Source organism: Ranitomeya variabilis, chromosome 5 (assembly GCF_051348905.1).
Source record: "Ranitomeya variabilis isolate aRanVar5 chromosome 5, aRanVar5.hap1, whole genome shotgun sequence".
Taxonomy (NCBI): Eukaryota; Metazoa; Chordata; class Amphibia; order Anura; family Dendrobatidae; genus Ranitomeya; species Ranitomeya variabilis.
In genome coordinates, this window is record NC_135236.1 from 205,842,445 (window position 1) to 205,856,624 (window position 14,180).

Consider the following 14,180-nt stretch of genomic DNA (forward strand, 5'->3'; position numbering starts at 1 on the left):
CCTCCCACACTTTATAGTAATAAAAAAATTAATTTATCATCCATTTAGCATTACTTAGATCACGGATGTCAAACTCAAATACACAGAGGGCCAAAATTAAAAGATTGGACAAAGTTGCAGGCCAAGTTTGATATTTATAAAAAAAATGTCTACACTTAAGAAAATTTTTCCTTACCATCAAATATAACAATGAAGCTTTTCAGATGGAAACAAACTTAAAGGGAACGTGTCACCCCGTTTTTTCCGTATGAGATAAAAATACTGTTAAATAGGGCCTGAGCTGTGCATTACAATAGTGTATTTTGTGGACCCCGATTCCCCACCTATGCTGCCGAAATACGTTACCAAAGTAGTCGTTTTCGCCTGTCAATCAGGCTGGTCTGGTCAGATGGGCGTGGTGTCTTCCCCCAGATCTTGCTTAGTTTTCCGTTGGTGGCGTAGTGGTGTGCGCATGCCCAAGTCCAGAATCCACTGCACAGGGGAGGGAAAAGAGCGCGACCTGCACTATTCCCCTGGTGATCGGTGGGGGCGGCCATCTTCCTGTGGCCGCGCGTGCGCAGATCGAGCGCTCTGCTGCCCGGGGCTTCAGGAAAATGGCCGCGGGATGCCGCGCGTGCGCAGATGGAGATCGCGGTGGCCATTTTCCTGAAGCAGAGATGCGAACTCTGCTTCAGGAAAATGGCCGCCGCGATCTCCATCTGCGCATGCGCGGCATCCCGCAGCCATTTTCCTGAAGCCCCGGGCAGCAGAGCGCTCGATCTGCGCACGCGCGGCCACAGGAAGATGGCCGCCCCCACCGATCACCAGGGGAATAGCGCAGATCGCGCTATTTTCCCTCCCCTGTGTAGTGGATTCTGGACTTGGGCATGCACACACCACTACGCCACCAACGGAAAACTAAGCAAGATCTGGGGGAAGACACCACGCCCATCTGACCAGACCAGCCTGATTGACAGGCAAAAACGACTACTTTGGTAACGTATTTCGGCAGCATAGGTGGGGAATCGGGGTCCACAAAATACACTACGGTAATGCACAGCTCAGGCCCTATTTAACAGTATTTTTATCTCATACGGAAAAAACGGGGTGACACGTTCCCTTTTATAGGGGTTGTCCCACAAATAAAGTACATTTTAATTAATAGATCTTAGAATAAAATATTGGAATAATATAATATGTTATGTAACAGTAGTAAAAAGAATATGGCCAATGACCTATTTTAAATATTATATACAGCTCTGGCAAAAATTAAGAGACCACTGCAAAATGTTCAGTTTCTCTGATTTTTCTCTTTATAGGTATATTTTTGAGTAAAATGTAAATTGTCCTTTTATTCTATAAACTACTGATAACATGTCTCCGAAGTTCCAAGCAATACATTTTGTATTTATTTTCTGAAAATGAGAAATGGTCAAAATAACAAAAAAAATGCATTGCTTGCAGACCTCAGATAATGCAAAAAAAAACAAGTTCATAATCATTTAGAAACAACAATACTAATATTTTAACTCAGGAAGAGTCCAGAAATCAATATTTTGTGGAATAACCATGATTTTTAGTCACAGCTTTCATGCGTCATGGCATGCTTTCCACCAGTCTTTCACACTGCTTTTGGGTGATCTTATGCCACTCCTGGTACAAAAATGTAAGCAGTTCTTCTTTGTTTGATGGCTTGTGACTATCCATCTTCCTCTTGATTACATTCCAGAGGTTTTCAATGGGGTTCAGGTCTGGAGATTGGGCTGGCCATGACAGGGATTTGATGTGGTGGTCCTCATCCACACCTTGATTGACCTAGCAGTGTGGCATGGCGCATTGTCCTGCTGGAAAAAACAGTCTTCAGTTGGGGAATATTGCCTGAGCAGAAGGAATCAACTGTTTTTCCAGGATAACCTTGTATGCGGCTTGATTCATACGTCCTTCGCAAAGAATAGCCTGCCCAATTCTAGCCTTGCTGAAGCATCCCCAGATTATCACCGATCCTCCACCAAATTTCACAGTGGGTGCAAGACACTGTAGCTTGTACGCCTCTCCAGGTCTCCGTCTAATCATTAGACGACCAGATGTTGGGCAAAGCTGAAAATTAGACTTATCAGAGAAAATTAACTTACTCCAGTCCTCTATGGTCAAATCCTTATGGTCTTTGGCAAACATCAGCCTGGCTCTCCTTTGCTTCTCATTGATGAAAGGCTTTTTTCTAGCTTTACATGACTTGAGTCCTGCCTCTAGGAGCCTTTTACGAACTGTTCTTGCCGTGCACTTCACCCCAGCTGCCATTTATGATTCCTGCGATTGCTAAGTGACATTCAAATTAGATGATGGTCATCCCGATCAGTGGAGAGTTGTTTTTGCCCTCTGCCGATCTGTAGCTTTGTTGTCCCCAATGTCTGCTGCTTGACCTTGTTGTAATAGACTGCATCTTAGAAATTTTAAGGATGGAGGCAACATGATGCTCACTGTGTCCCTCTGCTATTAAAGTCACAAATGAGCCCTTCTTTTCCTCGCTCAAGACTTTTCTTTTCAACTCCTTTGGCACAGTTAAAAGTTATTAACTTATTCCTATTACTTTTGGGATATTACTAGCACTTGTTTTGCCATCCAGCTTGTCCTATTGCAAGAGGATTCTGAACGCCACAGCAGTGTTTTTTTTTTATACTTTCCTTCATTAAATAAGGTTTGGTTCAGGTGATCACCTAATCAGAAGCACATTAAGTAGAATGAGGTGTACTCTGGTTGGAATTCATCTGACACTGGAATGGAATGGCTGTCAGACATGTAGAGAAGCTGATTTTTCTAAAACTGTGCAGTGGTCTCTTTATTATATACAGCTCTAGCAAAAATTTAGTATGATGCCAACAAACGTGCCTGCCAAACACAGTAAGATACTCCCATAGTTAATTCTTCTACAGTACCGTCTATACGCACGATATAATGACCCTACTGTATTTCCCCCTCTACACCTCCGGAAAAGTATGGTGACCCTATTACAGCAATGTTCCCCAACTGTAATCCTCATACAGCCCTCCACACATTATAATGGACCCCACATAGTCCTCTATACAGTATAATGGACCCAAGTAGTCCTCCCTACAGTTTAATGGCCCCACATAGTCCTAAATACATTATAACAGACCTTACATGATGTGCCTTATAGTATAATGGGCCTCACATTGTGCAGCATATAGTATAATGGGCCCCACATAGTGCTTCATACAGTATGATTGTCCCATATAGTGCTCCATACAGTATAATGGTTCCATATATTGTTCCACAGTATAATAGTTCCCACATAGTACTACATACAGTATAATGGGCCCCACATAGCACTCCATACCATATAATGAACCCTGCATTGCTTTCCATACAGTATAATGGCCCCACATAGTTCTCCATACAGTATAATGGCCCCACATTGTGCGCCATACACACTGACGCTCTCTCCTCCATCATTGCTTTCAACTGTATCAGCATCCAGTATGCCAATACAGTTGAAAATGTGATGCCAGGCCCGCTCGCCCAGTGTCACAGGCCAAATGCACTCACCCTGCACGCCAGAGTTTGATATATGTGACCTAGATGGATATATCAAAAAGTATAAAAGTTTTATCATGGGCTTTAAACCAAGTAAATGCAATGCAAACATGGCGCAACTGCTTACAATCAATGTGACCTATATTTTGCCATATTTCACCTATATACCTTTAGGCAATATAGAAATGCTCTGATGTGAATAATCACTGCAGGATTCAAATAAAATAAAACCAGTGTATATTCATCTCCTGCAGTGGTGCCGATCCAGCAAAGCCAGTCCTGCAGATGGACAGCAAGTCATCTTTACATATAAATTCATATGTTTATTCATTCTTTTAAGCATTTTCTGAGCACTTTTTCAGGACGGTTTTGAGAAAGATGTGTGCACATACCCAAAACTGAATTCCTAATGCCTATATGACCATTGCCTTTTTGAAAAAAAATACACTTGTTAATTTTTTAGGTGCACGAAAGTGAAGTGAACAAATTACTGCCTTGGAGCAGTAATGATTTCTTGAACAGAAACTTGCCATTGATTCTGTTACTTTTTCCACAAAGAACATTTGTAACAAAACATGTTCTACTGAAAAGTGGCTCAGTGTTAAAAATGAACCATTGTTCTGACTTTTCTGTAAAATCCAACAGTTCGATTGACTTTATTGTATAGATAACTTTTTTTTTAATGTACAGAATTGTTTAAGCCTTTATAATTTCTGATCATATACTGTTTAGAATTAGGCAAGATTATGTCCATACCTATTATACATTTCACTGTAATAACTTTTTCTGCATACTCCAGTTAGTAATGCAAAGGTTGTTTAACCCCCTCACGTTGGAACCAAGTCATTTTTAGTGCTTTCATATTTTACTCCCCTTTTTTTCCAAGAGTTATAGCTCTTTTATTTTTTCATTAATATATGGGGAAATGCTTTTTGAATGACACCATTCACATTTCTCCCCATTCACTTTACCATATAATGTACTGATAAAAATTAGAAAATTAATAGATACAAAAAAGTGTCAAAATACACCGGCACATGAAAGAAATGTTGTGTAAGCCCCAAAAATAGATATATAGATATCAAATACCAATTATGAGGTTCGGGAACTACAAATAAGATGTATATAAACTTTTATCATTAAGATTAGTGGAGAAACCCAAACCCAGGAAATGAGAAAATGGGAAATAATTAGTGGTGATCTCTGTGGCCAAGTTAAATCACCCTGGTAGGAAATGGATTCCACAAAGCATTTGTGAAACATGCATCAGTTGTATGGTGGGAGAGCCATTGCTTTGTTCTTATACATCTTCAGGCATATTAAATACCTTTTAGGCAAATTTGTGTCACCATGTTATAACCTTTTTATTTTTTGTTGATGAACCTATGTGAGGGCCTGCTTTTTGTCATTTTTTTTATCGATACACATTTGGGGTGCACATAGTGTAGTGACTGAAAAAACACAATTTTTTCTCTTTACAGTATTTAATATACCATATATATTAATATTATATTTATGCAGCCGGCACCTGCCCTGTAAAGAGCAGACCTTGAACCAACTCGATATACCCATACACAACATGTGTCTAATCTGTTCATATACATGTAGAGAAGGGAGTTAAATTTTTTTTTATCTGGCAGCAGCTTATCTTCCCTGAAAACAGAAGTATGAAAAGTTTAAATTACCCAATTGTAGCCCTTCATCATTTGTTGTGGATAATAACATAACTATAGAAAAAGACATGGACTACCCACTCAAAACTTACACATTAATGTATAGCGGCTAAGCAAAATTTGCAAAACTGAGCATGACATTCTTAGTTAACATTTTGATTAGTGAGGAACGAGCACTAAAATACTTGGGTACGCGTTACTCGAATCGAGCAAATTGTAATGCTCGGGTGCTCGACTCGAGTAACGAGTATGATGTGAGTCAATGGGAAACTTAAGCATCTTTCTGGCAGCCCTCACCCTCGGTGTTTCAAAGGGGTCTAAAAATTGCTGAAATTGATGAAAACAGCGCTGAAATCGCATGGGAACAGCATGGGGAAGACCCCTGGAAGCATCTCTGAATCAAAGATCGCTGCTCGGAACAATGTTCTCAGAGTATTACATCAATTTTACTGACTGATAAGCATACAAAACCAAAGATAAAATGGATTTCACTGGAAAAATGTTAAGAAACATTCTTTCCAGGATAATGACATATATAAGGCAAAATAAATAAGAGAAAAAATGCTCCTCCACACCTTGGGCTATGTTCACACGCCGTGTTTTGCTGCGTTTTTGCACATTTGCATTGCTTTCAGTGGTGAAAAAACATTCAACAGGAAATGGAATATTATCATATTAATACCTCATCTGGCCATGTGGTGTGTGAGACATGATCAGACACATCCTGTATAATTTATGAAGGAGAGACTCTGAAAGTCACAAATTATTTTTGGTCACGGCCATCAGGCAGCTCTCACTATTTGAACAGGGCCATCAGGTGGCCTTTAGTATTGTTAGAGGGCCAGCAATCGGCCCTCACTATTGTTAGAGGGCCAGCAGATGGCCCTCACTATTGTCAGAGGGCCATCCAGCGGCCCTCACTCTAATTTTAGAGGGTCAGCAGTCAACCCTCACTGAGCAGACGGCTATGCTTTGCATAGCTATATATTGCTACTGCAATATACTTTATCCATCTGAAGTAAGCAAATGTTCTATTTTGTTTTAATATTAAAAAGTTTGAAACTTGAAGGGCCAGCAGGTGGACTTCACAATTTATAGACACGGCCCCCACTATTTTTAGAGGGCCAGCAGGCATCTTGTGGACAGATGAGACCACGTTACAGCTTTTTGGTAAAGAACATCATTCTACTGATTAAAATTAATGGAATGAGGCCTACTAATCGAAGAACACAGTAGTTACAGTCAAATATGCTGGAGTTTCAAAGATATATTGGGGTTGTTTTGATGCCTTTGGCACTGGGTGCGTTGCCTGTTTGCAAGGTGTCATGAAATGTGAAGATTCCCAAAGGATTTAAGGTTGCAATGTAGTGTCAGAAAGTTGTGTTTGCATATATATAAAAGAATGTTAGAGATAGACCTCTAAAGCTTTTTAATGTAGGCATCATAAACACCCTTAAAAATTTATAGCTAGGGTAGCATGATCATCCTGTTGATATGGTGATGCGAGAGGAGAAGGTGGAGGCAGACACAAAAAGTCATGAAGCGTATATGCATGTTTGAGTGGGAAGATGTGATTGGCAATAGACCAGAATAAAAACAAACACAGGATTTGAGTTTATGTTCCACTGCTGTCATCCTGTGGTGTTGAGAAGGCTGGCCCTTGTTCATTTTGATAAGAGTCAGCCTGTCAGCATTTTCAGGTGACAGGCTGATGCGCCTGTTGGTTATAATAATCCCATCGGCACTAAAAGTCCACTCTGACAAAACACTAGCGGGAGGGCAGGCCAAGACCTCCAAGGCATTGAGAGACAGTTCATGCTACATGTCTAGCTTGGATACTCAATAGTTGTAAGGCACAGAGGAATCACAGAGGATTCTGGTACGGTTGGCAAGGTACTCCTTCAGCATCTTCCAACACTTTCTCTACTTGTCAGTGTACCCCGCTCATCAGGACATGAGCAATGGGAGGGTCTCAGAAAAACGTCACAGACCTTTGATAGTGTTCCCCTGCCTCTGCTGCATCTGGTGTGTGTCTCCTTCATCTCTACTACTCCTTAGTTGCAAAGGAACTGTGACCTCTGCCGCCAGCGTTGTCAGACGGGAATTTTTTTATTTATTCTTCAAGTAGGGCAGTCTGGTACTGCAACATTTTATTAAATCTCTCCACCACAGGAAGGAGAGATGTAATGTTATCCTTTTAGTATGTGTCAAGAAGGGTGACCAATCAGTATTTAGTGTTGGCCAAAATGCGTACAATGCAAAGGTCATGGGAAAGGCAATGGAGCATAACTCAACCATGTGTGCAAGACTTCCCTGTCCCCACCAAGAGGACTCCCTCTCCTTCTCATCTTCAGGCGTCTGTGGTACAGGCAATAAACTCCTGTTCCTCCTCCTTCTCATTATCACACAATCTGCATTGAGAAGATGAGATGAGACTGGACTGTGTAGCATGACCCTTGCTCCATCTCAACTTGCTCCACTTGCAAAGCCTTCTCTTTAATTGTAAGCAGCGAGCGTTTCAGTAGAAAGAGAAGCTGGATGGTTACACTGATTATCGCTGCTCACCATTATGGTCTAGTCCTCAAATTTTTGGAGAACAGCACAGATGTCAGACATCCATGTCCACTCATCAGCTCTTCAGCTCTTATGTGCAGAGGATGACTGAAATACCCATGGGTATGTTGCAGTTGGTATTCAACTACTGCCCTCTGCTGTTCGCAAAGCCTTGCCAGCATATGTAATGTTGAGTTCCAATGAGTGGTGATGTTGCACACCAGCCAGCGAGCTGGAAGTTGCAAACGCTGCTGCAGCACTGCCTGGACGGTGGCAGCTTTAGCCGACTTGCGGAAATGAGCACACACGCGGCGTACTTTCACAAGTAACTCAGGCAGATATGGGTAGAATTTAAGAAACCACTGAACAACTATGTTGAGCTCGTTGGCCAGGCATGGTATGTGTGCAAGGTTGCCAAGCATCAGTGCTGCCACCAGATTACGGTCATTGTCCTACAGGACCACGCCTGGTTTTAGGTTCAGGGGCAATAGCCACAGATCAGTCTGGTCTGTTAGAAGTTTCAACAACTCTGTGGCGGTGTGCGGTTTGTCAGCTAAGCAGATTAGCTTCAGCAGAAGCTGTTGTCGCTTGGCCGAGGCAGTGCTGCAATGCTTCCAGCTTGCAACTGATGTTGACATTTCTGAGATGGAGGAGGTGGTGCAGGAACTGCTGTAGAAAGTGGGAGAAATTCTGATTGAACCAGGGCCTGCAATCCTCTGTATCGTTAGCACATGTTCTGTCCCAGGGTCCGGCTGGGTCCAGGATTCCACAATGTTCACCCAGTGTGCCATCAGGGAAATGCAGCATCCCTGGCCACAAGCATTTGTCCATGTGTCCAGGGTAAAATGGACCTTCCCAGTGAGGGAATGGTTGATGTTATGGGACACCTGCTTGGTTAAGGTGTAAACGGCACACCGGGAGTGTGTGGCTTGGGACAGAGTACTGAAGGACGGCCGCCGCTACCATGAGATTGCAGAAAGATTCTGTCTCCACAAGCCTAAACAACAACATTTCTAGGGCATTTCCTATACTATCCCTTCAGCACAATCTGTTCCTAAGTGCTGCTAACAGCAGTATGAATATTGATTATAATTAGCACTAATAAGGGCTGTTGTTGCAGTTTATAGAAATATAACTGTGTAATCCCTGCCTAGATGCAGCTAAAATTCTCTTCCAAATACACCAGCACCTCTCCCTGCTCTGTCTGTTTCTGGGTTACAATGAGCCAAGCATGGCGTCTTATATAGACTTGATGACACTATGCAGCCAGCCAATCACAGTAATGCCACAAACAAAATGGCTATGGCATTACAGTGACTGGCAGGCAAATCCCACATGCTTATTGGCTGTCTAACAAGTGGGGCAGGAACTAGAGCTTGCACTTGAGCATTCAAAAAATGCTCACTGAGTAGCCAGGATCTCAAGCACACTGGCGCTCGAGCGAGCCATGAGCAGTGACGAGCATGCTCGTTCATCGGTAATATTTATCAAACTGTATGAAGTTCCCTGACACATCATGGCAGATCTCTAAATGGGTCCTAAGCCTTAGAGCTGTGGCACTGTAAGGGGAAGCAATAGTACCACTGAAGAGCCCTGCGTGATGTGGCATTAGTGAGGAAAGACTTCCATCTGCAGACTGGATGAAAACATGCGGAACCAACCAGCACCAGGAGAGCTACAGTGGAAACAAGATCATGTGCAGGACCTGGTCAGTTGCCTTGGATGGCGGAGTTCCCAGATATAAAAATCCTGTCCGCCAAACCCCAGAGGAATTTTGCACCAAAGAGAGGAGCGGTGCAGACGTGGGCCAGAGACAAGGCTGAAGCCAGTATGACAGGACAGGAGAGCGTGCACCAGCAGGGTGCTGGCCGCCATCAGACAATTTACAGACAACGTCCGATGAAGTCCAAAGACCCGACCAGGGCCGGACTGGCCATCTGGCAATTTTGGCAAATGCCAGAAGGGCTGGTCTGGTTGTGGCTTGTGGGCTGCCTCGTCTGCTACGTTGTTAGCAGAATCTGTGTTCTTAGGACATCCATATTGTTAAGAGTTGTGACGGTGAATTGGTCTTGTAGTAAATCTTTCTCTCCACCATCCAGAATAATATTAGTAATATATACCCATCTGGTACTCGAGGACTCGAACACCATGGGCCAGTGTGATTTCAAATGCCAGGGTTGAATTTCAGCCCCAGTCCATACGTGGACCCGACTATGCCGGTCAAGTCAGAAGAAACGACCTGCACTGGTCAAGACTACGGGCCCAGCCTGACCTTGTCAAGATCAGAACCTTCCCCCTACACCGGTCAAAATTCAGGCCCAGATGATGCAAATTGAGAGCCATGACCAAGCAATCTCTTCCCCAGGCCTAGGAGACACCCGCTGTCAGCCAAGCACTGAATGTCTGAGAGGAGACATCTACCAGAGAAGGACGACTGCAGTTATAGAAGGACGACATGAGTGAGCCAGGCCATCACTTCCAGCCATAACATACTGTACAGAGGTCAGCCTGGGTTAGGACAACAGGTGGGGTGGGGGTCGGTTGGTACAAAGGAAGCTCATCGTTCCTTCATAGACTTTGTCTGAAGGATTTGTGGTCTAGCGGGAAAACCCAGTGACCCCTGCTATGCCATTGCTGCAGAAAGAGCTAACATAGTAGTTCCCAGGAATTGGTGTACCAACCTTGTAGGAAGAACACAAGTATAATTTTTGAGAGACTCTTCCGTTATTCTAATTATACTTCCAAATTTACACTGTTTCATATTTATAAACTGTTGCTTAACCACTGTGAATTCCTGCTATATCGGATAGAAATAAATCGTTCCTTGACTGTTCCCTCCTCGTGCCTTTGTGCATTGCATTTGGTCTTCTGCTTTACAGCACTATGTACCAACACCCCCAGAGCAATAAAGCACTAGCAGGGAGAGCAACCCAGGAACACTACCGCACACATGCTGCAAGGCAAAGCACCCATGGCTCCAGGTCACCACACCCAGGCAGAATCCTACTGCAGTTTATTGCATTTAAAAACACCTGGGTCAAATGGGAGGAGTACTGTCATCAAGTAACTCAAAACTCGTCATCAAGTTTCCAATTGTTAAACTGCTGCCAGCTCATTAAGTCTTGATGTCATTATGGTACTTAATGTTGAGTGGTCTGATGGATATGTATGAGCCAAACTGGGTGCCTGCTGTGAGATCACTAAACCGACAACATCAGTTAAAGGCAGAGGGGCAAATTAGGGAGCTCACTGCAGGTGCCAAGGTTAGCCTGTACGTGCCATTAGATTGCTCGGCACTGAGTACCATTCAGAAGAGCAGAGAATAAATATAATTTTTCAACTCTTGTTTCAGGGATTTCATCCATTCTTCCTTGGAAAATTCTTCCAGTTTTGTGAGATTCCTGAGTCATCTTGCATGCACTGCTATTTTGAGGTCTAGCCACAGATTTTCAATGATATTCAGATCAGGAGACTGTGAATGCCAATGTAAAACCTTCAGCTTGAGCTTTTTGAGGTCATTCATTGTGGATTTTGATGTGTGCTTAGGATCATCATACATTTGTAGAAGCCATCCTCTTTTCAACTTTATGTTTACATCAGGATTTTTTTTTAATTTCATTAAATCCACTCTTCTTTCTACGTGTGAAATGTTCCCCGTGCCATTGGCTGCAACACAACACCAAGAATGATTGATTCACCCACATTCTTCCTAACGAGAAAAAAAATCAAAACATCAGAATTAGTTTTTTTTGGTCATATTAAAATGCAATAGCGGGCGATCAAAAGATCATATCTATACAAACATGGTATCAATAAAAACGACAGCTAAGTGAGCAAAAAATAAGCCCTCACTCAGCCCCAGATCATGAAAAGTGGAGTCGCTACAGGTCTCGGAATAAAATGGTGATTTTTTTATTTTTTTTTTTAAACTTCAGATTTTTTTCACCACTTGAAAAAAAGAACCTAAACATGTTTGGTATCTACAAACTAATAGTGACCTGGAGAATCATAATGGCAGGTCAGTTTTAGCATTTAGTGAACATGGTAAAAAAGCAAAGCAGAAAACAATTGTGGAATTGCACTTTTTTGGAATTTCAGCGCGCTTTGATTCCCCCCCCCCCCCCCCCCCCGTTTTCCAGTAGACTATATGGCAAAACCAATGGTGTCATTCAACTCATCCTGCAAAAAACAAGCCCTCACATGGCCATATTGAGGGAAAAAAACAAAAACTTATGGCTCTGGGAAGAAGGGGAGCAAAAACGGAAACTCAAAAACAGAAAAACCCAAGGTGGTGAAGGGATTAAATAAAACGTGTCTCCCAGTCATTGGGTCAGAAGATTTTTTTCACCACTTGAAAAAAAGAACCTAAACATGTTTGGTATCTACAAACTAATAGTGACCTGGAGAATCATAATGGCAGGTCAGTTTTAGCATTTAGTGAACATGGTAAAAAAGCAAAGCAGAAAACAATTGTGGAATTGCACTTTTTTGTAATTTCAGCGCGCTTTGATTTCCCCCCCCCCCCCCATTTTCCAGTAGACTATATGGCAAAACCAATGGTGTCATTCAACTCATCCTGCAAAAAACAAGCCCTCACATGGCCATATTGAGGGAAAAAAACAAAAACTTATGGCTCTGGGAAGAAGGGGAGCAAAAACGGAAACTCAAAAACAGAAAAACCCAAGGTGGTGAAGGGATTAAATAAAACGTGTCTCCCAGTCATTGGGTCAGAACACTTTAGGGCTGTCCCTTTAAGAGGAAGAGCGCGCATCCCATAAGCACAGTGCCCGTGAATCTGCGAGCCGAGTGCAGACCCCAGAAAGCAGCAGCAGGAAGGAGTGTGGGACTGGGGTCGTGGCGGTAAGTTGGCATACCTGCCGGGGGAGGAAAGAAGTGTGCAGGGACGCTGTAGCTACAGCTGGAAAATTTGTATCACCTGGCGTTTCCTAATGATGATGATGAACAAGCCATGACCCTAATAAGTTAATTAAGGTATGAAACATAGGTCAAAGTTATTTAACCACACAAATCTCCAAAGCTGCCCAAACATTAGCACTGGACCATTTACCTTTTTGCAATTTTTAAAATGTAAGAAATGACAATATATTTTTTTGCCTAAAATACAAATGGAATGTGTCATCTTTAACCCCTTTACCCCCAAGGGTGGTTTGCACGTTAATGACCGGGCCAATTTTTACAATTCTGACCACTGTCCCTTTATGAGGTTATAACTCTAGAACGCTTCAACGGATCTTGGCGATTCTGACAACGTTTTCTTGTGACATATTGTAGTTCATGAAAGTGGTAAAATTTATTCGATATAACTTGCGTTTATTTGTGAAAAAAACAGAAATTTGGCGAAAATTTTGAAAATTTCGCAATTTTCCAACTTTGAATTTTTATACCCTTAAATCACAGAGATATGTCACACAAAATACTTAATAGGTAACATTTCCCACATATCTACTTTACATCAGCACAATTTAGGAACCAACATTTTTTTTTGTTAGGGAGTTATAAGGGTTAAAAGTTGACCAGCAATTTCTCATTTTTACAACACCATTTTTTTTTAGGGACCACATCTCATTTGAAGTCATTTGAGGGGTCTTATATGATAGAAAATACCCAAGTGTGACACCATTCTAAAAACTGCACCCCTCAAGGTGCTCAAAACCACATTCAAGAAAGTTATTAACCCCTCAGGTGTTTCACAGGAATTTTTGGAATGTTTAAATAAAAATTAACATTTAAATTTTTTTTACACAAAATTTATTTCAGCTCCAATTTGTTTTATTTTACCAAGGGTAACAGGAGAAAATGGACCCCAAATGTTGTTGTACAATTTGTGCTGAGTACGCTGATACCCCATATGTGGGGGCAAACCACTGTTTGGGCGCACCGCAGAGCTCGGAAGGGAAGGAGCGCCATTTGACTCTTCAATGCAAAATTGACTGGAATTGAGATGGAACGCCATGTTGCGTTTGGAGAGCCCCTGATGTGCCTAAACATTGAAACCCCCCACAAGTGACACCATTTTGGAAAGTAGACCCCCTAAGGAACTTATCTAGATGTGTGGTGAGCACTTTGACCCACCAAGTGCTTCACAGAAGTTTATAATGCAGAGCCGTAAAAATAAAAAAATCATATTTTTTCACAAAAATTATCTTTTTGCCCCCAATTTTTTATTTTCCCAATGATAAGAGAAGAAATCGGACCCCAAAAGTTGTTGTGCAATTTGTCCTGAGTACGCCGATACCCCATATGTGGGGGTAAACCACTGTTTGGGCGCATAGCAGAGCTCGGAAGGGAAGGAGCGCCATTTGACTTTTCAATGCAAAATTGACTGGAATTAAGATGGGACGCCATGTTGCGTTTGGAGAGCCCCTGATGTGCCTAAACATTGAAACCCCCCGCAAGTGACAA